The sequence below is a fragment of the Lontra canadensis genome, unplaced genomic scaffold, assembly GCF_010015895.1.
Source record: "Lontra canadensis isolate GAN:19392208 unplaced genomic scaffold, GSC_riverotter_1.0 scaffold11, whole genome shotgun sequence".
In the NCBI taxonomy this organism is placed as follows: domain Eukaryota; kingdom Metazoa; phylum Chordata; class Mammalia; order Carnivora; family Mustelidae; genus Lontra; species Lontra canadensis.
In genome coordinates, this window is record NW_022631005.1 from 12292325 (window position 1) to 12317495 (window position 25171).

The 25171-nt window shown below is 36.6% G+C and overlaps 1 protein-coding gene across 4 annotated transcripts in view; it reads left to right on the forward strand.

Moving 5' to 3' along the window:
- Positions 1-25171, forward strand: part of ORC4 (origin recognition complex subunit 4) — a 97407-nt gene that overhangs the window by 18243 nt on the left and 53993 nt on the right. For all 4 annotated transcript variants that reach the window (XM_032856110.1, XM_032856113.1, XM_032856112.1 and 1 more), the window contains exon 2: positions 16929-17012. The gene's annotated coding sequence lies outside the window, so the exon portion shown is untranslated. The remainder of the gene's footprint in view (positions 1-16928; positions 17013-25171) is intronic.

The window sequence follows — 25171 nt, forward strand, 5'->3', positions numbered from 1 at the left end:
GCATGATATGATTTTAATCTTTGAATTGAGACTTGTTTTGTAGCCTAACATACAATCTGTTCTGGAAGAAAAGTCTCTATGCACTTGAAAAAATGTATATTCTGCTGGTTTTGATTGGAATGTTCTGTATATATCTGTTAAGTGCATCTAGTCCTGCTCCTATTAATTTCTTTTTCATGTATGTTATTAATTGCTTTATGTGTTTAGATCTTCCCATGTTGGGTGCACAAATATTTACAGCTATTACACCCTCTTTTTGGCTTGTTCCTTTTTTTTAATTTTTAAATTTTTTAATAAACGTATAATGTATTTTTATCCCCAGGGGTACAGGTCTGTGACTCGCCAGGTTTACACATTTCACAGCACTCATCATAGCACATACCCTCCCCAATGTCCATATCCCCACCACCCTCTCCCGTCCCCCCTGCCCCCAGCAACCCTCAGTCTGTTTTTTGAGATTGAGTCTTTTATGGTTTGTCTCCATCCCGATCCCATCTTCTTTCATTTTTTCTTTTCCTATCCCCCAAACCCCCCACATTGTATCTCCACTTCCTCATATCAGGGAGATCATATGATAGTTCTCTTTCTCCGATTGACTTATTTCGCTAAGCATAATACCCTCTAGTTCCATCCACGTCGTCGCAAATGGCAAGATTTCATTTCTTTTGATGGCTGCATAGTATTCCATTGTGTATATATACCACATCTTCTTTATCCATTCATCTGTTGATGGACATCTAGGTTCTTTCCATAGTTTGGCTATTGTGGACATTGCTGCTATAAACATTCGGGTGCACGTGCCCCTTCAGAGCACCATGTTTGTATCTTTAGGATATATACCCAGTAGTGCAATCGCTGGGTCATAGGGTAGCTCTATTTTCAGTTTTTTGAGGAACCTCCATGCTGTTTTCCAGAGTGGTTGCACCGGCTTGCATTTCCACCAGCAGTGCAGGAGGGTTACCCTCTCTCTGCATCCTTGCCAGCATCTGTCATTTCTTTTTTCTCTTTTCTTTTTTTTTTTTTTTAATAAACATATAATATATTTTTATCCCCAAGAGTACAGGTCTGTGAATCGCCAGGTTTACACACTTCACAGCACTCACCATAGCACATACCCTCCCCAGTGTCCATAACCCCATCCCCCCTCCCAACCCCCCTCCCCCTAGCAACCCTCAGTTTGTTTTGTGAGATTAAGAGTCACTTATGGTTTGTCTCCCTCCCAATCCCATCTTGTTTCATTTATTCTTCTCCTACCCCTTTAACCCCCCATGTTGCATCTCCACTTCCTCATATCAGGGAGATCATATGATAGTTGTCCTTCTCCGATTGACTTATTTCGCTAAGCACGATACCCTCTAGTTCCATCCACATCGTCGCAAATGGCAAGAGTCATTTCTTTTGATGGCTGCATAGTATTCCATTGTGTGTATATACCACAATTCTTTATCCATTCATCTGTTGATGGACATCTAGGTTCTTCCCATAGTTTGGCTATTGTGGACATTGCTGCTATAAACATTCGGGTGCACGTGCCCCTTCAGAGCACCATGTTTGTATCTTTAGGGTAAATACCCAGCAGTGCAATTGCTGGGTCATAGGGTAGTTCTATTTTCAACATTTTGAAGAACTTCCATGCTGTTTTCTAGAGTGGTTGCACCAGCTTGCATTCCCACCAACAGTGTAAGACGGTTCCCCTTTCTCCGCATCCTCGCCAGCATCTGTCATTTCCCAACTTGTTAATTTTAGCCATTCTGACTGGTGTGAGGTGATTTCTCATTGTGGTTTTGATTTGTATTTCCCTGATGCCGAGTGATATGGAGCATTTTTTCATGTGTCTGTTGGCCATCTGGAAGTCTTCTTTGCAGAAATGTCTATTCATGTCCTCTGCTCATTTCTTGATTGGATTATTTGTTTTTTGGGTGTTGAGTTTACTAAGCTCTATAGATTTTGAACACTAGCCCTTTAACTGATATGTCGTTTGCAAATATCTTCTCCCATTCTGTCAGTTGTCTTTGGTTTTGTTCACTGTGTCCTTTGCTGTGCGAAAGCTTTTTGATCTTGATGGAATCCCAATAGTTCATTTTTATCCTTGCTTCTGTTGCCTTTGGCGATGTTCCTAGGAAGAAGTTGCTGCGGTTGAGGTCGAAGAGGTTGCTGCCTGTGTTCTCCTCAAGGATTTTGATGGATTCCTTTCTCACATTAAGGTCTTTCATCCATTTTGAGTCTATTTTCGTGTGTGGTGTAAGGAAATGATCCATTTCATTTTTCTGCATGTAGCTGTCCAATTTTCCCAACACCATTTGTTGAAGAGGCTGTCTTTTTTCCATTGGACATTCCTTCCTGCTTTGTCGTAGATTAGTTGACCATAGAGTTGAGGGTCTATTTCTGGGCTCTCTATTCTGTTCCATTGATCTACGTGTCTGTTTTTGTGCCAGTACCATGCTGTCTTGATGATGACAGCTTGTGATAGAGCTTGAAGTCTGGAATTGTGATGCCACCAACTTTGGCTTTTTTAATATTTCTCTGGCTATTTGAGGTCTTTTCTGGTTCCATATAAATTTTAGGATTATTTGTTCTATTTCTTTGAAAAAAATTGATGGTATTTTGATAGGGATTGCATTAAATGTGTAGATTGCTTTAGTTAGCGTAGATACTTTCACAATATTTAGTCTTCTAATCCAGGAGGATGGAACTTTTTTCCATTTCTTTGTGTCTTCCTCAATTTCTTTCATGAGTACTTTATAGTTTTCTGAGTATAGATTCTTTGCCTCTTTGGTTAGGTTTATTCCTAGGTTTGCCCATTCATTGCTTAGAAGCATGTTATTTTGCCTCCATGTGTTTGTGTTCTCAAGACTTTTTCTTCTGATTGATTTCTTTTGGTTTTGGGTGCAATTGTAAATGGGATTGACTCCTTAATTTCTTTTTCTTCTGTCTCGTTGTTAGTGTAAAGAAATGCAACTGATTTCTGTGCATTGACTTTATATCCTGACACTTTACTGAATTCCTGTACAAGTTCTAGCAGTTTTGGAGTGGAGCCTTTTGGGTTTTCCACATATAGTATCATATCATCTGCAGAGAGTGATAGTTTGATGACTTCTTTGCTGATTTTGATGCCTTTAATTTCTTTTTGTTGTCTGATTGCTGAGGCTTGGACTTCTAGTACTGTGTTGAATAGCATTGGTGATAATGGACATCCCTGCCGTGTTCCTGACCTTAGCAGAAAAGCCTTCAGTTTTTCTCCATTGAGAATATTTGCAGTGGGTTTTTCATAGATGGCTTTGATAATATTGAGGTATGTGTTCTCTATCCCTACACTTTGAAGAGTTTTGATCAGGAAGGGATGCTGCACTTTGTCAAATGCTTTTTCAGCATCTATTGAGAGTATCATATGGTTCTTGTTCTTTCTTTTATTAATGTGTTGTATCACTTGATTGCTTTGCGGATGTTGAACCAACCTTGTAGCCCTGGAATAAATCCCACTTGGGCATGGTGAATAATCCTTTTAATGAACTGTTGGATCCTATTGGCCAGTATTGGTGAGAATTTTCACATCTGTGTTCATCAAGGATATTGGTCTGTAATTCTCTTTTTTGATGGGATTCTTGTCTGGTATTGCGGTCAAGGTTATGCTGGCCTCATAAAATGAGTTTGGACGTTTTCCTTCCATTTCTATTTTTTAGAACAGTTTCAGAAGAATAGGAATTAATTCTTCTTTAAATGTTTGGTAGAATTCCCCTGGGAAGCTGTCTGGCCCTGGAGTTTTGTTTGTTTGGAGATTTTTGATGACTGTTTCAATCTCCTTACTGGTTATGGGTCTGTTCAGGTTTTTTATTTCTTCCTGGTTCAGTTGTGGTAGTTTATATGTCTCTAGAAATCTATCCATTTCTTCCAGATTGTCAAATTTGTTGGTGTAGAGTTGCTCATAGTATGTTCTTATAATTGTTTGTATTTCTTTGGTGTTGGTTGTGATCTCTCCTCTTTCATTCATGATTTTATTTATTTGGGTCCTTTCTCTTTTCTTTTTCATAAGTCTGGCCAGGGGTTTGTCAATCTTATTAATTAATTCTTTCAAAGAACCAGCTCCTAGTTTCGTTGATTTGTTCTATTGTTTTTTTGTTGTTGTTGTTTGTTTCTGTTTCATTGATTTCTGCTCTGATCTTTATGATTTCTCTTCTCCTGCTGGGTTTAGGCTTTCTTTGTTGTTCTTTCTCCAGCTCCTTTGGGTGTAGGGTTAGTTTGTGTATTTGAGACTTTTTTCTTGTTTCTTGAGAAAGGCTTGTACCACTATATATTTTCCTCTCAGGACTGCCTTTGTGGTTTCCCACAGATTTTGAACCATTGTGTTTTCATTATCATTTGTTTCCATGAATTTTTTCAATTCTTTAATTTCCTGGTTGACCCATTCATTTTTTAGAAGGATGCTGTTTAGTCTCCAAGGATTTGGGTTCTTTCCAAATTTCCTCTTGTGATTGAGTTCTAGCTTCAGAGCATTGAAAATATGCAGGGAATGATCCCAATCTTTTGATACTGGTTGAGACCTGATTTATGACTCAGGATGTGGTCTATTTTGGAGAATGTTCCATGTGCACTAGAGAAGAATATGTATTCTGTTATTTTGGGATTGAATGTTCTGACTATATCTCTGATGTCCATCTGGTCCAGTGTGTCATTTAAGGCCTTTATTTCCTTGTTGACCTTTTGCTTAGATGATCTGTCCCATTTCAGTGAGGGGAGTGTTAAAGTCCCCTACTATTATTATATTATTGTTGATGTATTTCTTTGATTTTGTTATTAATTGGTTTATATAGTTGGCTGCTCCCATGTTAGGGGCATAGATATGTAAAATTGTTAGGTCTTCTTGTTGGACAGACCCTTTGAGTATGATATAGTGTCCTTCCTCATCTCTTATTATAGTCTTTGGCTTAAAATCTTATTGATCTGATACAAGGATTGCCACGCCAGCTTTTTTCTGATGTCCATTAGCATGGTACATTGTTTTCCACCCCTTCCCTTTAAATCTGGAGATGTCTTTGGGTCTAAAATGACTTTCTTGTAGGCAGCATATTGATCGGTTTTGTTTTTTTATCCATTCTGATACCCTGTATCTTTTGATTGGGGCATTTAGCCCATTAACATTCAGGGTAACTATTGAGAGATATGAATTTAGTGCTATTGTATTGCCTGTGGTTAAGGTGACTGTTACTGTATATTGTCTCTGTTTCTTTCTGATCTACTACTTTTAGGCTCTCTCTTTGCTTAGAGGACCCCTTTCAATATTTCCTGTTGGGCTGGTTTGGTGTTTGCAAATTCTTTCAGTTTTTGTTTGTCCTGGAAGCTTTTTATCTCTCCTTCTATTTTCAATGATAGCCTAGCTGGATATAGTATTCTTGGCTGCATGTTTTTCTCATTTAGTGCTCTGAATATATCATGCCAGCTCTTTCTGGCCTTCCAGGTCTCTGTGGATTAGTCTGCTGCCAATCTAATGTTTTTACCCTTGTATGTTACAGACTTCTTTTCCCAGGCTGCTTTCAGGATTTTGTCTTTGTTGCTAAGACTTGTAAATTTTACTTTTACGTGACGGGGTGTGGACCTATTTTTATTGATTTTAAGGGGCGTTCTTTGCATCTCCTGGATTTTGATGTTTGTTCCCTTTGCCATATTAGGGAAATTCTCTCCAATAATTCTCTCCAGTATACCTTCTTCTCCCCTCTCTCCTTCTTCTTCTTCTGGAATCCCAATTATTCTAATGTTGTGTCATCTTACGGTGTCACTTAACCTCTCCCGTTCTCTCCTCATGGTCCAGTATTTGTTTGTCTCTCTTTTGCTCAGCTTCTTTATTCTCTGTCATTTAGTCTTCTATATCACTAATTCTTTCTTCTGCCTCATTTATCCTAGCAATAAGAGCTTCCATTTTTTATTGCACCTCATTAATAGCTTTTTTGATTTCAACTTGGTTAGATTTTAGTTCTTTTATTTCTCCAGAAAGGGCTTTTTTCTCTCTAGAGAGGGTTTCTCTAATATCTTCCATACCTTTTTCGAGCCCAGCTAGAACCTTGACAATTGTCATTCTGAACTCAAGATCTGTCATATTACCAATGTCCATATTGATTAGGTCCCCAGCCTTCAGTACTGCCTTTTGTTCTTATTTTTGTGGTGAGTTTTTCCACCTTGTCATTTTGTCCAGATAAGATTTGCTTTCTCCTCCTCTGGAATTCCACTGTTCTCCTTGGTGACTGAAGTTGGTCTTGGCTGGGTTTCTTTTTGATCTTCTGGAGGAGGGGCCTCTTGTAGTGATTCTCAAGTATCTTTGCTGGAGGCAGAATTGCCCCACTCTTATCAGGGGCCAGTCTAAGTAATTCACTCAGGTTTGCTTTTTGGAGCTTTTGTTCCCTGAACGCTTTCCGTAGAGTTCCGGAGGACGGGAATGAAAATGGCGGCCTCCCAATCTCCCGCCCGGAGGAGCTAAGAGCTTGGGGTCCCGCTCCTCAGTGCGCCCTCAGAGAAAAGCGCCCAATAGCTCCCGTCTCCCTGGCCTCTGGTCATGCTTGGAGAAAAGCGCTCAATCGATTGCGCTTGGGGGAAAGTGCTCGGTCACTTCCGTCTCCCTGGCTTCCACCTGTGCTCCGAGCTCACCCAGCCTGTGACCAGTTCAAGGTAACCCTGAGCTGAGAGCTCACTCCTTGGCTTTGTTGCTTTCGCCAGCTTCTCCGCTCTAATACCTGCGAGCTCTGCGACACTCAGACACCTCCGATCCTTCTGTGACCCCGCGGGATCTGGAGTTACGCTGATCCTGCATGGGCTTCCCCCTGGTTTAACCTCTGGAGTAATGTCCCTCAGTGGAGCCGACTTTTAAAAGTCCTGATTTTGCGTTCCGTTGCTCCTCCGCTTGCCGGGAGTCGGCCCCTCCCCCGCGGTCTATCATCCCGTCGCTTTGGATTCACTTCTCCGCTGGTCCTACCTTTCAGAAAGTGATGGATTTTCTGTTTCTAGAATTGTTGCTCTTCTCTTCGATTTTCCATTGGATTTCTAGGTGTTCGCAATGGTTAGATAAGCTATCTAGCTGATCTCCTGGCACCTGATGTCGTCTCATCTTGCTACTTCTCCGCCATCTTGACTCCTCTCCCTCTTTCATTATTTATTTTGCAGTTCTTTCTTGATTGATATTTCCACATCAGTTATTGTAGGGTTCTCCTCCCCTGCCCTAGCTTGAAGAGGAGAAAACGGAAAAAACACATCCGGAAGGTGAAATTCTCCATCTGAAACTCTGGATTGTTCCTTTTATCATTACATAAGTGATTTTGTATTAACTTCGGAATATCACTTAATAATTTTCCCATTTATAATAGTTAATAAGACAGTGGGATGTAAAATAATGGAACTCTTTAGTTCACTATTTTTTTTTAAAGAATTTTTTTATTTAATTAACATAGATACGCCAGCAAGAGAGGGAACAGAAGCAGGAGTGGGAGAGGTAGAAGCAGTGTTCCCTTGGAACAGGAAGCCTGATGTGGGGCTTGATCCCAGAACCCTGGGATCATGACCTGAGCCGAAGGCAGATGCTTAACGACTGGACCACCCAGGCACCCCAGTTCACTATATTAATACGGTTACAGGGTGCTACAGTCAGTTACTCAAATAAGAGCTTGTTACAGATTCCTGACAAAACAATAATCTCTGATTAATAAAGATGTATATTTTCATTAATAAGCATATACAGTTTAACAAATTACATGTAAACATTATTTTCAGTGGTTAAAGTGGGATACTAAATTTTCACATTTTGCAGATTGAAGGAACTTTGCAGTTTAACTCTTTCTGTTTTGAAGAGAAATAGAGTTTAAACTCCTTTAATATATAGGAATTACATGAAATTGTTCTAGTGGGATTTTTTTTATTGTTACTTGATTTCTCTAGAATAACACTGATTATTAGTAGTAATAGCAGACATATTGTTAATGGTTTTATTTGTAACACTGTTTATAATGAGTTTTTCATAACATTCTATTATAAATTAACCAGGTTTTCAGCTTTCTGTAATATTCTTTATTTATTAGGATATTATCTAATGAATATTTGATCCAGAATCCTTGATTCTGTTTATGAATTTTGTGTGAGCCATACATCTATGATGATTTTTTGGGTTTTTTTGCCCTTCGTCTAGTTTTATTAACAAAGGTTGTATTAGGTACATAGAAAAACGTCCAAAGGCTTATATTTTTTTTCTAGATATTGGAATTGTTTAAATCCTTTTCAACTTTTTTGAGTGTTTGCTTAAAAATTAAATTTCAGACTTCTTTGGTGCTGTGGTTATTTTTTGGCATATTAGCACACTTCCCATTTCTTACGTGATCACTTTTTTTTTTAATGTTTTCTGCCTTTATTTTTCTTATTGGTTATCTTATTAGTAATCATTTTGTAATTTTTCTACTTTTAGTTTGTATCGTACATGATTTCATTTTAATTGTTTTTAGCTTTGTAAGTTACATGTTGCAAATTTCATATTTAGTTTCTTTAATAATAAATTTGTAAGTTTGTTTATACCATGTAGGTCTGTACCAAATTCCAGCAAGAGTGTTGGAATGTTCCCCACACCACCACCACCATGCAGGTCTCAGACACTAGCTGGATGTCCCATCATTCACATGAATTCTGACATTGTTTACCTGGAGATAGCATCAATTCTGTAGGTTAAGGGTTTAGTCCTACAAAACTATCCCCTGCCGTAACCACTTCAGGTGCCAGTCAGGTCAAGGTTGTCATCTGTTCTTCTGACCAGCCTGCTGTAGATCAGAGGTTCCAACGATCCCCTCCTTTAGAGTGGCTCACAAAATGCAGAGAATCCTTTTACTTACTAGATTACCGGTTTATTATAAAAGGGTATAACTCAGGAACAGCCAGATGGGCGAGACGCATAGAGCAAAGAATGTTGGAAGGGGTATAGAATTAAATGTCTTCTCTGAGCATGCTACTCCCATGTGTTCACCAACCCAGAAATTCTTTGAAATTTGTACTTTTGGGACTTTTGTGGAAGCTTTGTCACACAGGCATGATCTGTCATCATCTCCATGTCCAGTTCTTCTCCCTTCTCAAGAGAATTGGATTGGGGCTGAAAATTCCAAGATTCTAATCTTGGTTTACTCTTTCAATAAACAGCGCTTATCCAGGACCTATCCAAGATTTTCCTCTTTAGACCAAAAGACACTCCTACCAACCAGGAAATTACAAGGGTTTCAGTAGCCCTGTGTAGAAACCAGAATCAGAGAGATCAAATATTTGAACAAAAAATGCTTCTGGTGCTCTTAACACTGAGGAAATTACAAGTGTTTCAGGAGTAATAGGTGCCAGGAACCAGGGCTCAAGAATAATATATATTGTTGATTCCCTCATAAATATCCCAAGTTTTCATCTACATTTTTCTTGGTCCCATTCTCTAGATTTGGTGATACTTTTTTTTCTTTAGGGAAAACTTACAGTATTTATGATCAATTCTCAACATTAATAATTGGATTATTAGTACTATTAGTGTTTTTATATATATATATAACTTTTAAAACAGGATGTATTCATTATCTCTTGCTATGTAGAAAATTATTCCAGAACAGTTGCAATCAGTGGTGGTTTAAAACAACAAGCATTTATTTTCTCACAGGGTTTCTGTGGGTCATGAATTTAGGAGCAGCTTGGTAGTTCATGGTTCTTCAGCTCTCAAAAGGTTACAGGCAAGATGTTAGTTGGGTTGCAGTCACCTGAAAACTTGACAGGAGCTGGAGAATCTGCATCTAAACTAGTTTGCTTATGTGGTTGGCAAGTTACTACTGACTCTTGGTAAGAGGCCTCGGTTCCTAACCACATGAACTTCTTCACAGAGTTGCCTGACTATCCTCATTACATGGTAGGTGGGTTCCCTCAGAGCAGGAAGTCTAAGTGAAATCAAGGCGTATCTCCTCAGAAGTCACACTCTATTGCTTTCACAATATCCTCTGTTTACACTGGCCAGCTCTATAACGTGGTAGAAGATTACTAAAAGATACGAATACTAGAAGGTTAAGAACCACTGAGAGCCATTTTGGAGGCTATTTAAAATAAAGTGGGATTACCAAGTTTCTTTCAGGGTGTAAGGAAAACCTTGCATTTTGAGTATGAGACCCCTTTTTATTAGTGCCAGAAAGTTATCTGGGGTACCATTTCCCTTCTCAGGTCTCAGTGCCTATTCCAAGTATCTTCAGAAGAAGTTGCCACTTTATGTAGAGAACTGTAGTTGTGGCCTTCAGTTGGGCTAAATGGAACTGCTGCTGAATATCCCAAATTAGAGATTGGTAAAGTCCTTTATCATTCATTTTCCTTATCTCTTTTATGATTGTTGTCCTACTACTTTAGATCTTATGGTTATTCTGGAGTTCTGAGAAAACTTGGATGTTACAGAAATCTTTTAGAAATAGTGGGTTATAATGTCCTTTGTGTAGCCAGTGTGCTTTATATCTTACAGTTTTTTCAGCATTTTGGTTATCTCATCTTTTTAGTTTTCCTGATGGCATAGATTTGTTCTTTTAATTGTTTTTTTTCTGTAACATTGGTGACATTTTTGAAGGAAGTCAAGGTAAACTGATGTGCTCAGTCACCTTTCTTGTAAGAATTAGGAAATTAATTGGTCGAATGTATTTGAACTTTTTTCAGGTAGAAGAATTAGTTAGTTCTCCCTGTAGCCAGTTAATAGGACTGGTGCTTTTGTTTATTTTGGGGAGTTTTGTTTCAGTGAGGGTGGTTTTATTGTTGTTTTCCTTACTTTAGTTGTTAGAGAATAGCAGTTTTTTCAGAACAGAGCATGTTTACATAAGAGCTGTATAAAGAATGACATCAGTATAGGTAACAGTATATTTGAACCTGTCTGTTCACAATTGATCATAAGTTAACCTTGGATGGATGGGGTGGTTTGCAGAGAAGGGTAGGTATATTGCCCCTGAGTACTTAACCTGAATCTGACTGTAATTGGATCTGCGACTAATTTTGTGTCTCAGTGTTTTTATATGTGAAAATGAAGGAGTTACGTTTGATGATGTAAAAATAAGTGAGTCTATAACTTTAATAAAGACACTTGATGAATAGCTATTTTGCAGTATAAGGAATAATGTAAGTTACTGAAAATTCTGGTTTGGAGTCTCAAAAAGATTAAGTTTTCCTATGTATTGTATAATATTATATAAGAAAAAATTCAAAGCTGTCTTTTTAAAACAAAAACAAAATATATAAATATGTATACATTATATATATGTTTTTGGCAATCTTTCCCTTTTAAAAAAATCCAGCTATTTGTAGAGATCTTATTACGGTATAAATGTTTGAACTGAGATTTTTCAACTGTCACGGCAAAGTTATCTAAGCATGTTGATGGGGAGGTAAGGGGTATTTATGCATTAGTATTATTAGACACAATGGGAGAATATAATTTCAGGCCTAGTACTCAGATTGTAATGATTTGGTCTTCTTATGTTTTCTGCATAAGTTGGAAGAGTCTCATTAGAAACAACAAACTGTTCTTAAAGTTTTTAGGGTAAATTACGAGATTTCAGGTTTACATGGGATAATTTCTAAAAATTCTCAAATGGTTTCTTTCTAAGGCAGTATTTTCAGGTTTTTTCCTTCTAAAAGCAGTTTAATTAATGTTTGCTAATTGATATATTGGGGTTGTAGCATATAATATTTATATTTATATGAATTCAACTGTGATCATGTCCAGGGGAAAAAATTAAATAGTGGGAAGGAGTCTATTCATTATTGTTCTTAAATAAACATATGCCCTGGAGTAACTTTATGAGTATAAAGTATACTCATATACTTTTCAAAAAAAAAAAAAAAAGTGCTCTCTTCTTACTCACTGACTTTAGTGCCCAGGTCTTAAATATTGGGTCCTATGTATGATACCTACATCCATCCCAAAAAAAAAAAAAAAAAATGCTGTTTTCATTGATTCACATCTTTGTTGCCTTTATATTGTTTATTCATCCAAGTAAACACATTAGCTTTGAATCACAGCCTTGATTCCTCTTCCTGTTCAGCATATTTCTAGTCAAATTCCATGTGCGCAGAGACTACAGAGTACTGTTGGCTAGTACAGCATTTAAGATGTAGTTATGAGATAAATCAGTGCCAGTGAAAAGATACAAAACATTTCAAAAGATAAAAGGATTTCTAGATTATTTGCAAATGTGTGTTAAGAAATGAATATATTTTTAATGTGTATTTTAAAGAAGTTCTCTCAATCTTTTTTGTTTTACACTAATACAAAATTGATACTTACAGACTACATCATAGGATGTTTCATGGTCAGTAGTTACAAATCTTGTAGTAACTTATAAATAAGTGCCTTTTTTTACCTGAAGATTTTGTGTCATTAACGATTTTCCTATTGATACTGTTTATTTTGTTGACATTGATCCACTATTGTTAACTAAAAACAACTCTGTGGGCATATTCATTAATGTTGGGATTCTAATAGGTACTTTACAAAGTAAATACATTTACTAAGAGATGTATATTTGTATATATCCGTGCACATATATGTATGTACATATGTGTGTATATACAAGCATATGTGTGTAGGTATGGCTCCACGTATATATGTGGTTCCAAATTGCTATGTAGTATTGAAAACTAAGATGTAAGAGACAACATGACTTTTCTGGAGAATTACAAACTTTTTAGTATGAATTATTTGGTCAGTTTTGAGTTTTAGACATTACAAATTTTATAAAATATTAGATATTATAAAATAACAATGAAGAAAATAGCGTGTCATTATATAATTGGACTAAAGATGCTTAAACTTTGGATTCATTGAATCTGAGTGAGTTTCTAAGTAAATTGTGTCCCTTCTATATTCACTGGGAACAAACGGAGAGAAAAAGATTTTTATACAGTTGTTGGGAGTTACTAGTTACTCCACTGTGGACAAGTTTATCTAGCACTCATGTAAAAAAAGCAATTACTTGGGATTACTCTTCAACTCTGGGGAGCTCAAGGAAGCATCTCACCAGATACTCGGCCCCAACTTGACTTAACTAAAGCCACGTAATTTTATAGACAACATTCCCACCTAATCTTTTTAGGAAGTACTAAGAATATGTTTGCTATAAACCCAGAATTTATACCTATTTTGTCCCTTATTTGTCCCACCTTCAGCCTTTTAATTCCATTTTAATCTTTCTCTTGCTACAAACACTCCAGCTGACAAGAGATAAATGTGGAAACTAATTCTAGCTGACTGAAAAACAGCTTAAATATATTCTTACCTCAGTTTCATTTCAAAGAATAATAACAAAACGTGGAAACCACCCACAGATTTGTCCTAAAATATCTTTCGTTTTACATTTTGACTGTTTATCCAATCATCATCATTTTTGTAACTGAAGAGAGGGAAAGTTCTAATGTTTTGTCCATTCTTACTGTTCTTCGAAAAATGTCAGCCATACTGAGTTAGACATTAAGTAAATAGTAGTAGAATTTGTATTTTTGCTTTTACCTACTTTAAACAAAGGCATATAATATATAGTATATATATTTTTAATTATTACTATGTTACATTAGTCACCGTACAGTACATCATTAGTTTTTGATGTAGTGTTCCATGATTCATTGTTTGCATGTATCACCCAGTACTCCATGCAACAGGTGCCCTCCTTAATAGCAGTCTCTGGGCTAACCTATCATCCCTCCATCCCTCTCCCCCCTAAAACCCTTAGTTTGTTTCTCAGAGTTCATAGTCTCTCATGGTTCATCTTCCCCTATATACTCTTTTCTTTAGTCATCAGAGGGAGATCTTTTTTTATTTTACCAAAAGTTCTTGTCATGAAGTCATACTCCTCTGTGCTGGAACTTTAGGGTTTTGTCCAAAAGAGGGCCTTTGAAAAAATAATAATTTGTATGTTCTTCATTTTTCAATCTCATCCACCAGTTTTACACAAATTTTGTAGGAATTCTATTAGTAAATTTCATCTTTTCTCATGTAAATTACTGGTTTTCCAAACTGATTGGAAAGTTGTTTTTATATTTTTAACAAATGGACATAATAAAGCCTATTTATGTTTTTTATAGGAATATATGTTATAAAGTCCTCTTTGTAAGTTTTAAGTGCCTACACATGAGAATTTTTTATAGGTAACACATCATTTTCAGCACAAAATTAGAGATAAAAACGTTTTCAAAAATGCTCTCCCTAGCACAAGTTTCTTTCAAAAATTAGTTTCTTCCCTACCTTTATTTTAAAGTTCTACATAGAGAATTTTTGTTCTTTCTTCTTTCTTTCTTTCTTTCTTTGCTAAGCAATATGCTTTGGACAGGCAGCCACTTTTCACTCCAAGAAGAATCCACAATTTTTTGGAATGTCTGAATTATTTCACTTTCTTTTAAAACGTCATAATGCCTTTAAGTTCAAGGTAGCTAAATTCATTAATTCCACCCAACTGGGCCCATAAGCCTGTGTTGTATAGTAATAAGCTGAACATGAATAAACATGTGATGGTGCCACTTGTAACCCCTTTTGTTTACTTACCTCCCACTCTTTCCTTAGGGCTCCCAGGTTGCTATTAGTGACATGACTTGACTTGCTAATGGAGAGATCACATGAAGATACTAATGTCAATTTATATGTTAAATATTATCTAAGTTTAATGTAATTCTAATTTTTTAGGTAAATATTTTAAGTAAATGCCTTGTGAAATGCTTGTTTTACCTGAGAGGATTATTTTGCACCAGCTAGTTTGGAGCTTTTTCATCTGTATGTAGGGCAGGAAAAATTCTTTGTTGTATCTTTGACCTACTTGGACAACTTCAAGTAAATAAGACATATTCTCACCTGTTTTCTCTTGTAAATGCTTTCTTTTCGTTTCTTTGGTTTATAGTTTCTGTTCAGATTACTATTATAGGCTTCATTAATTTTTTTTCTTCTTACATTGTCACCTTGCAGACTCTTCCCTTGAAATAGAAGTGTTGGTCCTTGAACAACATGAGGATTGGGACATACTTTTTTTTGTATGTCTTGATATTTCCTACTTAAAAACTGTCATTTGAAACTAATAATTTAGTAGCTCTGGAAGTCACATTTTCCCATTCTGCAGGGTTTGTTGCTTTTTTGTCTTGGTTTATTATTTTACTTTTTTAATTGTTGTAGTCTGTCTCTATGCCAAAGATCAGCCTGAGGTATAAAATTAAAGTCTCTCGGGTGTATGTGAGCCTGTACCTTCCCCTGGGCGTGCATCATGACTTTTTAATTCTCCTCATTTTATGCAATTTCTTTTGAATATCCTAATCTGTAATCTCTGGCTCCCAAAAAGAGGAAGAGTAATGGCACCTAGGTGGCTCAGTCGGTTAATTGGCAGACTCTTAGGCTCAGGTAATGATCTCAGGGCTGTGAGATCAAGCCCCATGTAGGATTCAGCACTGGACTCAGTGCTCTGTGTGGAACCTTCATAAGATTCTTTCTCCCTCTGACATCTTCACCCCCCGACCTCCTCACCCCTACTCCTCCACGCCCAAAAGCACATTATCTCAAAAAAAAGAAAAAAGAAAAGAAAAGGAACAAAAAAATGAAGAGTAAATGAAGGGAGGGAAAAGGGGCATTGGCCTTTTAAATCCCATGAAAGTTATGTCTCAGGAGGAAGAGGGACTTCAACAGTAAGAGGAAATGGACTCATAGCAGCAATGGCCACAGTCACCAAACTGTGGAAAGAACCAAGATGCCCTTCAATGGACGAATGGATAAGGAAGATGTGGTCTATATACACTATGGAGTATTAGGCCTCTATAGGAAAGGATGAATACCCAGCTTTTGTAGCAACATGGACGGGACTGGAAGAGATTATGCTGAGTGAAATAAGTCAAGCAGAGAAAGTCAGTTATCATATGGTTTCACTTATTTGTGGAGCATAACAAATAACATGGAGGACATGGGGAGATGGAGAGGAGAAGGGAGCTGAGGGAAATTGGAAGGGGAGGTGAACCATGAGAGACTATGGACCCTGAAAAACAACCTGAGGGTTTTGAAGGGGTGGGGGGTGGGGGGTTGGGGGAACCAGGTGGTGGATATTGGGGAGGGCACGTATTGCATGGAGCACTGGGTGTGGTGCAAAAACAATGAATACTGTTATGCTGAAAAGAAATAAAAAAAAAAAAAAACACTCAAAAAAAAAAAAAAAAAAAGGAAATGGACTAACAATGGCAACCTGTCTGTTAATGTTTCTCTGAGATAAGAAGCCACAATCAGCACAAATCCTTGACATTTGGATCCTGTAGGATCTCTTTTACCCATTCTGTCACCACAAGCTATGTGCAAGATCCTCCAGTAACAGGTTGATAGCTGCCTCCCTTTGGACATGGTAGTGGGGGATGGGTGCTGCTACTGAGCAAAGAGCTGAAAAAACCAAAATTAATGGCAGTTTGCTTTCCAAGCCTTCCTCTGGATATTACAAACCTTAAAGAGATTCTAGAGTTCCGAAATAGTTATATCACATTCTGTCCTGTACAATTGCTTTCTAGTGGCTATAGATTCATGGTGCTTCCTACTTTCCATAATCCATCTTCCCATAATCCCTCTAGGACATTTCTTTTTTAATTATTTGTTTGTTTTACTAGATATTGCAAGGACAGGGATTATCTGATTTCCTTTTGCTCAGTGATTCTTATCCACACGACTCCTTACCAACTTTCCAAAGTTCATATGATAAACATGTATTGCTTTCTAATGTTAAAAAAAGTTTATTATTTTAAAAATACAGATGTTTATTAACATAAATTGTACAGGTACACATTTGGATTGCTAGTCTTGAACATCTGGGATACTGACAGTTTTCTTTCAGAATGAATGCATTCATCTGGTATTTTTATTCCCTTGAAGAAAAGTCCAGTGATAATTTTGATGGCTCCTTTGGCATTTACAGGGTGTTTTGGTGTTTTTTCACACCACTTCAGACTAACAGAACACTGCATTGGGTATCACTAAAGGCAACACCTGCTGCTTATATGTAAGTTGTGTGATCTTGGCAGGTTTTTTAAAAATCTCTGCTAATTTCTACTCTTATAAAAAGTAGCCTCTGTGTTCTTTAAAGCCCTTTTCTTTACTAAATCCGTGAGTTTATCCCTTGTTTTATACTTCTACTGCCTTTTCTATTTATATCTTTTCTTTCTTATATCCTTTCTTTTATATTCATATATCTTATTTCCAGCCAGACTTTAAGCTTTTGATGATAGAAACCAACTTTAATATTCATCTTTCCCATAGTGGTTTTCCCAAGGCCTTGTAATGAATACTGATTCACTAAATAGTTTGTTTAGTTGGGCATCTGGGTGGCTTAGTTGGTTAAGGGACTACCTTCAGCTCAGGTCATGATCCAGGAGTCCTGGGATCGAGTGCCGCATCAGGCTCTTTGCTCAGCAGGGAGTTTGCTTCTCCCTTTGACCCTCCCCATCTCCTGCTCATGCTCTCTCTCTCTCTCTCTCTCAAATAAATAAAAATCTTTTAAAAAATAATAATTTGTTTAATTGAGTTGATTGAGAATCTTTGTTATCAGCTTTGTGCTCCTTGGTTTTCTCACTATCATACAAGGAGGCATTTCTACATTTATTTTATATAAATAAATATTTAATCTTTTTATAGATTGCATTTATCTTCTCTTTTATTTGTAATGTCATTCCTAGTAACAATTAGTGTATAATGTGCTGAAACTATTCCTTTAAAAACAATGTCTGGAAATTGAAGCCATAAACTCATTTATATGACACACACAGACACACACATATATATGTCATCCATACACATAGACGTGTGGAAATTCACACATATACACATGGAAATTGGAAAATATTCCAAATATATGTTGTATATCTGTCATTAATTTATTGGGCCAAGTTAGTCATGAGATATTATCACCATATAATATCACCAAAAAATTTATATCTAGTTTACACAGCTGACAAGTTGAGTGCCTAAAATTTGTGGCATGAAATGACAAATGATTTAAAACAACAGTATTATTTTGGTGAAGCTCTATGTTTTTTACTTTAAAATAATTATTAATTCAATAATTTATTGAGCAGTTTATTCTCAGGCGTAGGAGGTGGTTATCCAAAGCAAGTATCAGGGTGCCTGGTTGGCTCATTTGGTTAAGTGTCTGCCTTCAGCCCAGGTCATGATCCCAGGGTCTTGCTTCTCCCTCTCCCTCTGGCCCCCTAGTCATGCTTGCCTGTGCTCTCTCTATTTCTGTAGTGCTTTCTCTCACAAATAAGTAAAAATCTTAAAAAAAAAAAAAAAAACACAAAGCCAGTGTCATAATCTCTGCCTTTGTAAGATTTGATAATTCTAGATTCTTTAGGACAGTGATATTCAAAATCGGGTTTTATCTTATAATGTAGATGTTGTCTGCTGTTGCTAATCAGCTAGCTGAGAGATACTTTGTCAATAGTCTAGACTTAAAACAGTACCTGACTTTTTGTTCAGGTTAGTGGTATATATGTACATATATACACACACATACCACTATACATTATACAGGTGTGTGTGTGTGTGTGTGTGTGTATAATATATATGTATACATTATATGTGTGTATGTGTATAGATATAGATATATAAAATGGAATATTACTCAGCCACAAAAAGAACGAGATCTTGTTATTTGCCACAACATATATAGACCTAGAGGGCTTTATAGTAAGTGAAATCCAAGAAAGAAAAATACCAAATGGTTTCACTTATATGTAGAATCAAAAACAAAACAAATGAATAAAAACAACAACAACAAAGAGAAACAGACCAAGAAATACAGAAAAACTGATGGTTGCCACAAGGAAAGGGTGTGGGAAGATGGACAAAATGGGTGAAGGGGAGTAGAAGGTATAGACTTCCAGTTGCGGAATGTGTAAGTCACAGAGGAGAAAGGTACAGCATAGAGAGTATAGTCAGTGGTATGGTAATAGTGTATGGTGACAGGTGGTAGCTACACTTGTGAGCAGAGCATAGTGTATAAACTTATTAAATCACTATGTTTTACACTTGGAACTAATGTAATATAATGTACCAACCATAGTTCAATTAAAAAAAAAATCTGATTTGGGGGGCTGTCCCTAGGAGTCTATTCACGGTGATTGTCCCTGGATGGTTTGGTGTTTTGTTAGTCTGAAAGACAGTGATTATAACCAGCCTAAGGTGAAGAGGTTAAGTTGGCTGTACATACCATATAGATTTTTGTTTACCATCCCTAGAGTGGGGAAACACTTGACACCTGGTTGGATATTGAGCTCTATTTGGAAATACATTATTTGTGTCATTTGTTTCTTTTCTAGTTATTTTTTTTACAATTTAAGAGATTTTTCTAAATAATCGCTTTTATTGTTAGCTAGAGTTAGTTTAAAATATATGATATAGGCACATCTAGGTGCCTCAGTGGGTTAAGTGTCTGCCTTTGGCTCAGGTCATGATCCCAGGGTCCTGGGATTGAGCCCCATGTGGGGCTCTCTGCTCAGCCGGGGCTCTGCCTCTCACTCTCACTCTCCTCTGTGCTTGCTCTCTCTTTTGTCTCTCTCTCAAATAAATTAAAAAATAAAATATATAATGTAGAGACAATGAAGAATATAGATAGAGGTTCTGAGTGAGGTTTGGAGTTAGGAAGTCACTATGAGAAAACAGGAGCTCTAAGTGGTTGAAATCTCAGGAGCAGTAAAGGACATGCTTCATAAAATTTAGGAATTAATCAACATGTAGTTTTTAGAAAGCATAGAAATGGGTAATTATTGTGCTAAATAAGCCACCTCATTTGGTAAGTGAAAACTGAATGTACACATGATTGTGTCTTAAATTCATTCATTTAGTTATCCTGCTTTGGTTAACATCTTCTTAAGAAGCCTAAAATTCCAAATATAAGTATGCTAAGTAGTGGTCAATGAATATATTTTAGTATTTCACCTTTTAACATTTTTTCTTCAATTATAAGAATGTGAGTTGTAGAATTCATTGAAAATGTATGAGCAGGCAGCTTCATGTGCCATATATCTATAATTCCTGTCATTTTTGTCTTTTGCAACACAGAAACAAATTTTCAATGGCCAGTACCTTTCTGCTTTACAATTTGGAAGTACTCTAGAATTGATGTAGTGAGACTCTTCCCACCCTATATATGTATCTACCTTTATGTGTGTCTCGTAACTCAACAGAATGACCTAAAGCAGAAAAGTCAGAACCGTATTGCGACTCATTTGAGCCAGTAGTGTAGAACTGTGGTTCCTGAGACCTGGAAGTACAGCAGGTCAATCAGAGAACATTCTGTAGATCCCAGATTTATGACTAAGACACAGAAGTAATATTTTAGAAGAATTTTCCCAGGCGATTATGATATTTGGGAAACTTACATTGAGTAAAGCAAATAATCAGTTTCTTTGTGTGTGTTTCTAATTATAGTTTAATGTTACCCTCGTGTCCAAAATTTCATCAATGCCAGCAGATTTTCCTTTTCCTTTTCAAATAAAAAGTTTAGCGATTTGTGAGCTTGTACTCTTTATGAGGAAGAATGCTTTCATTGGGCCTACCATGTTTCATTGGATGTACCACATTAAAGATATGTCACTGGATGCAGTGGGTTGTAAGAAATTATACAGCAGAATCTCCTCATAGGTGAATTGAAATCTAACTGCCCTAAGTTTGACTCCACTGTACTACATAGTTCTGAAGAATGTTAACAGTGTAATTAGAGAGGAGAATAATGATTAACATTTAGATTATTTTTTATTTTTTATTTTTTTTAAAGATTTTATTTATTTATTTGACAGGGAGAGATCACAAGTAGGCAGAGAGGCAGGCAGAGAGAGAAGGGGAAGCAGGCTTCCTGCTGAGCAGAAAGCCCAATGTGGGGCTTGTTCCCAGGACCTTGGGACCATGACCCGAGCTGAAGGCAGAGGCCTTAACCCACTGAGCCACCCAGGTGCCCCGAGCCAGCTGATTTTTAAAGTCCCAGGGAGACACTTAATCAACTGAGCCACCCAAGCCTGTGCATTTTGTTTTTTTACTTTAAAATTTTTAAGGGGCACCTTATTCAGGTTTTATAAAAAGAACTCTTTTGTCATTTACCAGGAACTCTATAGGCATGTTTTATGACACAAATCCAGTTTTTTTCCAACTCTGCATATTAGAGTAATAATTTATAGCAGAAGGAGTTTCTACACCTTTAAATTCAGGTCTGTTGACCTGGGATTTATTATTTTTTTAAATGTGCGTTCATCATTTTGCTCATGTCTTTCTAAATACTACTTGTTCTTTACCACTGACCACCCACTTGGCATCACAGTAACTGACACAGCTTGTCCAACAATGCCATGCCATTAGTGCTTTTTTCATCTTATGATTGGAATTGGGAGACCATAATCTTCAGTAAGCACCATTATTTAGCTGGCTTTAACAGAGCAAATGTTTGTCCTCATCTTCTGAATCAAGCGCATCTTTTTTGTTCTTTTTATATTAGGCATCTTTCATGTGATTTGACACCACTTTGAGATAACTATTTTCTAAAGTTGGTAACTATTTTAGGTACTAATTTTTGCTTTTCCTTAGTTTTTTTTTAAGTCTAGGGATTTTAATTATTCCCAAGAAATATTGATGAATCAAAATCTGTTCGTAAAAACATTGTTTTCTGTGCTGTTAAAACACATATATCAAAACAATTTAATAATTCTTTGCAGGAAAGAAGATTTTTGTGTGTGTGTGTGTGTGTGTTGTTTTTGATCAGGGGATGACATATAAATATAAAACACCCAGGCTAGTGTTTGTTTCTTTATTTCACTCTTTTGTTTTAAAAGTTTTTTAGAGTGATTCTTTTTATTTTATTTATTTATTTATTTATTTTTAAGATTTTTATTTTTATTTTTATTTTTTTTTTTTGACAGATCACAAGTAGGCAGAGAGGCAGGCAGAGAGAGAGGAGGAGGAGGAGGCAGGCTCTCTGCTGAGCAGAGAGCCCGATGCGGGACTCGATCCCAGGACGCTGAGATCATGACCTGAGCCGAAGGCAGAGGCTTTAACCACTGAGCCACCCAGACGCTCCTTTTTAGAGTTTTTTTTAAACGATTTTATTTATTTCTTAAGGTGAAAGAACACAAGCAGGGGGAGCAGCAGAGAGAGGAGAAGCGGCTCCTCGCTGAGCAGGGAGCCCCATGTGAGGCTCTATCCCAGGACTCCCGGATCATGACCTGAGCCGAAGGCAGACAGTTAAACGACTGATCCACCTAGGCGCCCCGTTTAAGGAGTTTATATGACTATCCTCTGAAGGCTCTCTGAATTATCAGATGATAGGACAAAACCTTTATTACTTTTCAGTAACTGGAGAAAGAAAAACTTTTCTGACTTTTTAATTCCGCTTGTGGCTTATGCTCTGTGATGTTTTCTAATAGGTAGCCTTTTAGCTTATTTTATTTACCATAATGAAAGTCCTTTGGCTTCATGGTATCTTTCCTGTGCCACATTCTCCTTTTTCGGTGATCCTTACATATTGTTTACCTCAGTATAATCCTTAGATACTGTTTACCTTTAGGCTTAGCTTGGATTGAAGAGATGGTATCTATACCAATGGATTTCTTTATCTTCTGTGGTATTTTAACAGTTTTATGAGGTTTGGTGTGGAATGTAAAGTAATTGACAATTTTCTCAGTAGCTGGTGAAGTATGGTTCTGGGACTGGGAGTAGGAGCATCATCTGGGAATTTATCAGAAATGCAAATTATCAATTGCTACCTTAAACCTATTAAATCAGAAACTCTGGGTATGTTGCCAAGCAATCATCATCTCTTCCAGGTGTTGAATTCTTACCATTAGTAACTTGAGATCTTTGAGATCCATGTAACTGTAGATTGATCTACCCGTCATTTCTTTTTATTACCAATATTCAAAACTATTTTTTTATATTGATGAGAACTCAGTGAATGTATACCATTGAAGTATTCTTTCATAATTCTGAAGTACTTCAGTTGAATTTACACTTGGTATTTATTGCATTGACAAAGAAGTAACTGACAAGGAAATCATTTAGAACAAGAATCTGTGCTTTTGCTACCCCCACTTCCCCATCTTCTCTTGGTTCTTCTCTCCAGTGTAATGTGATAAAGGGTGCTGCTGTGCGTGGGATTTGACAGCATTGCATATCAGGTAAACCATTTAATTTAACCCCCACAATACCCATGAATTAGTTAATAGTTTTATCTCAAATTTTGCGGAGAAGAAAACTGGAGCTTAGGAAAGTTAATTTGTGAAGGTCACTCCACAGAACAAGAACCCAAATCTGGGCTCTGCTGATAACAAAGCTCTTAAATATAGTAGTACCATCAGTCTCATTTCTCTAGTTGCGCTTTTCCTTACTCTTTAAGAATTTGCATTTATCTTAAACTTGATATACAGTTTTTTTTTTTTCTGGGCTTTTTACAATCCTGATTTGAATTTTTTTTTTTTTTTTTAATTTCATCACTTGTGACTTTCTAAGAAAAACTAAAACTTTCTAGAAAAATTTTGGTGTCTTCATCTTCACTTCCTTTGCTTTTACTTTTTCTCGGGTTTAATTTAAAAAAAGGAAAACCTTTTCATATATTCAGTTAAAGATTTAGAGTCTCTATTGCCAGCTTTTTCAGACATGCTAAAATGCCTCTAGTAATTTCAAGTTTGAAGTAAGTAGGGAGACTATTCCAATCGTGGCAGAATTATCTTAGAAGTGTAGATATTGACTAGTAATTTTAATATTATTTGAAATATTCCTCTTAAACCCCGTGTCTTAATTGGAGGCAGCAAATAAAAGATGAAATATACTACCCTAATTCCAGAAAGGAGAATATGTTACTAATCATTTTTTAATGTGTTGGTAGCAAGCTGTCAATCAGTTATAAAATGATAAATACTTGATGCTCTTTGTCTAACAGTAATTGGCTTTTTGTGAGTTCAGATGTTGATTTATAGACCTTTTTTCACAGTTAGGGTATTTTAAGCCACAGTGAGGATATCATTTCATGTTGTTAAAAGGCTCCCCCCTCGCTACATGCAACTTTTATTTAAGGGGAGAAATAATTAAAAAAGAATAAAGTAAAAAATGGTTAATGTAAAGATTCTCAAAGTGGCTTGCATAGACATTAGGCTCCTAGAAGGTGCCCAAAGGCAGCTGAGAAGACTGCTTTTCTCCTAAGAAAAAATATTCTTAAAGAATAAAGCAGTTGAATACTCTGTTCTTGAGTTCCAATTTCGGATCTTGGAACCAGAAGCCCTTTGAACTTTGGGCCCTGGTTACATGGCTTATACAGTTAGTGGGAGACAGATTTGCTTGCTCTCAATCTGTCAAAGCCTTGCTCAGATGCTATCCTGTTAGCATTTCCAGAGAAGAATAAAACAGCATTCCAAGGGTTGACATCTAATTGTCAGTATGTAAAATTAATAAATGTGAGTTAATGAGTTATTAAATGAGTTAAATACAAAGTATGTGTAATAGTTCCTTTATAAGCTAACAGTGCTTAAGTTCTTACTACCCGACTAGTAAAGATTGCTATTGGAAATCAGTGCTAAGAAAATTAGATCTTGGGGTGCCTGGGTGGCTTGGTCAGTTAAGTGGCTGCCTTCACTCAGGTCATGATCCCAAGGTCCTGGGATCCAGCCCCGCATCCATGCTCGGGGCAGGGGGGGGGTGCTGCTTCTCCCTCTCTCTCTGCCTGCTGCTATGCCTACTTGTGCTGTCTATTTCTCTGTTAAATAAATAAATAAAATCTTAAAGAAGAAAGAAAGGAAAATTAGATCTTTTAGCCAAATGTATTTATCTGTGACTATATTGCCATAAAGAATTTTACAAATTTTTCTTTATTTTATTAGTATATATATTTTCCATTCACATTATCACTGCCAATTTTGTTTTGGATATTGTGCTAAAATGCTTGGAATTTTAATGGTTTGGGGATATTGGTAGTTAAGTGGACAGTCTTTTTAATATAATTTGATTATGGATGAAGGGAAATAAAGCAATTATGGAAGTTCATGGAAGAGGCATTACCTACCCTTTAATGACGGTGTATGTATGATGAGTAGAGCAAGAAAGCCAAGGCTTTCTGGAAGGTTATGATCCTGTGGGATGGATGGAGAGGGAAACATTCTGTATAAAGGAAGCGTATAGTTTTAAGGA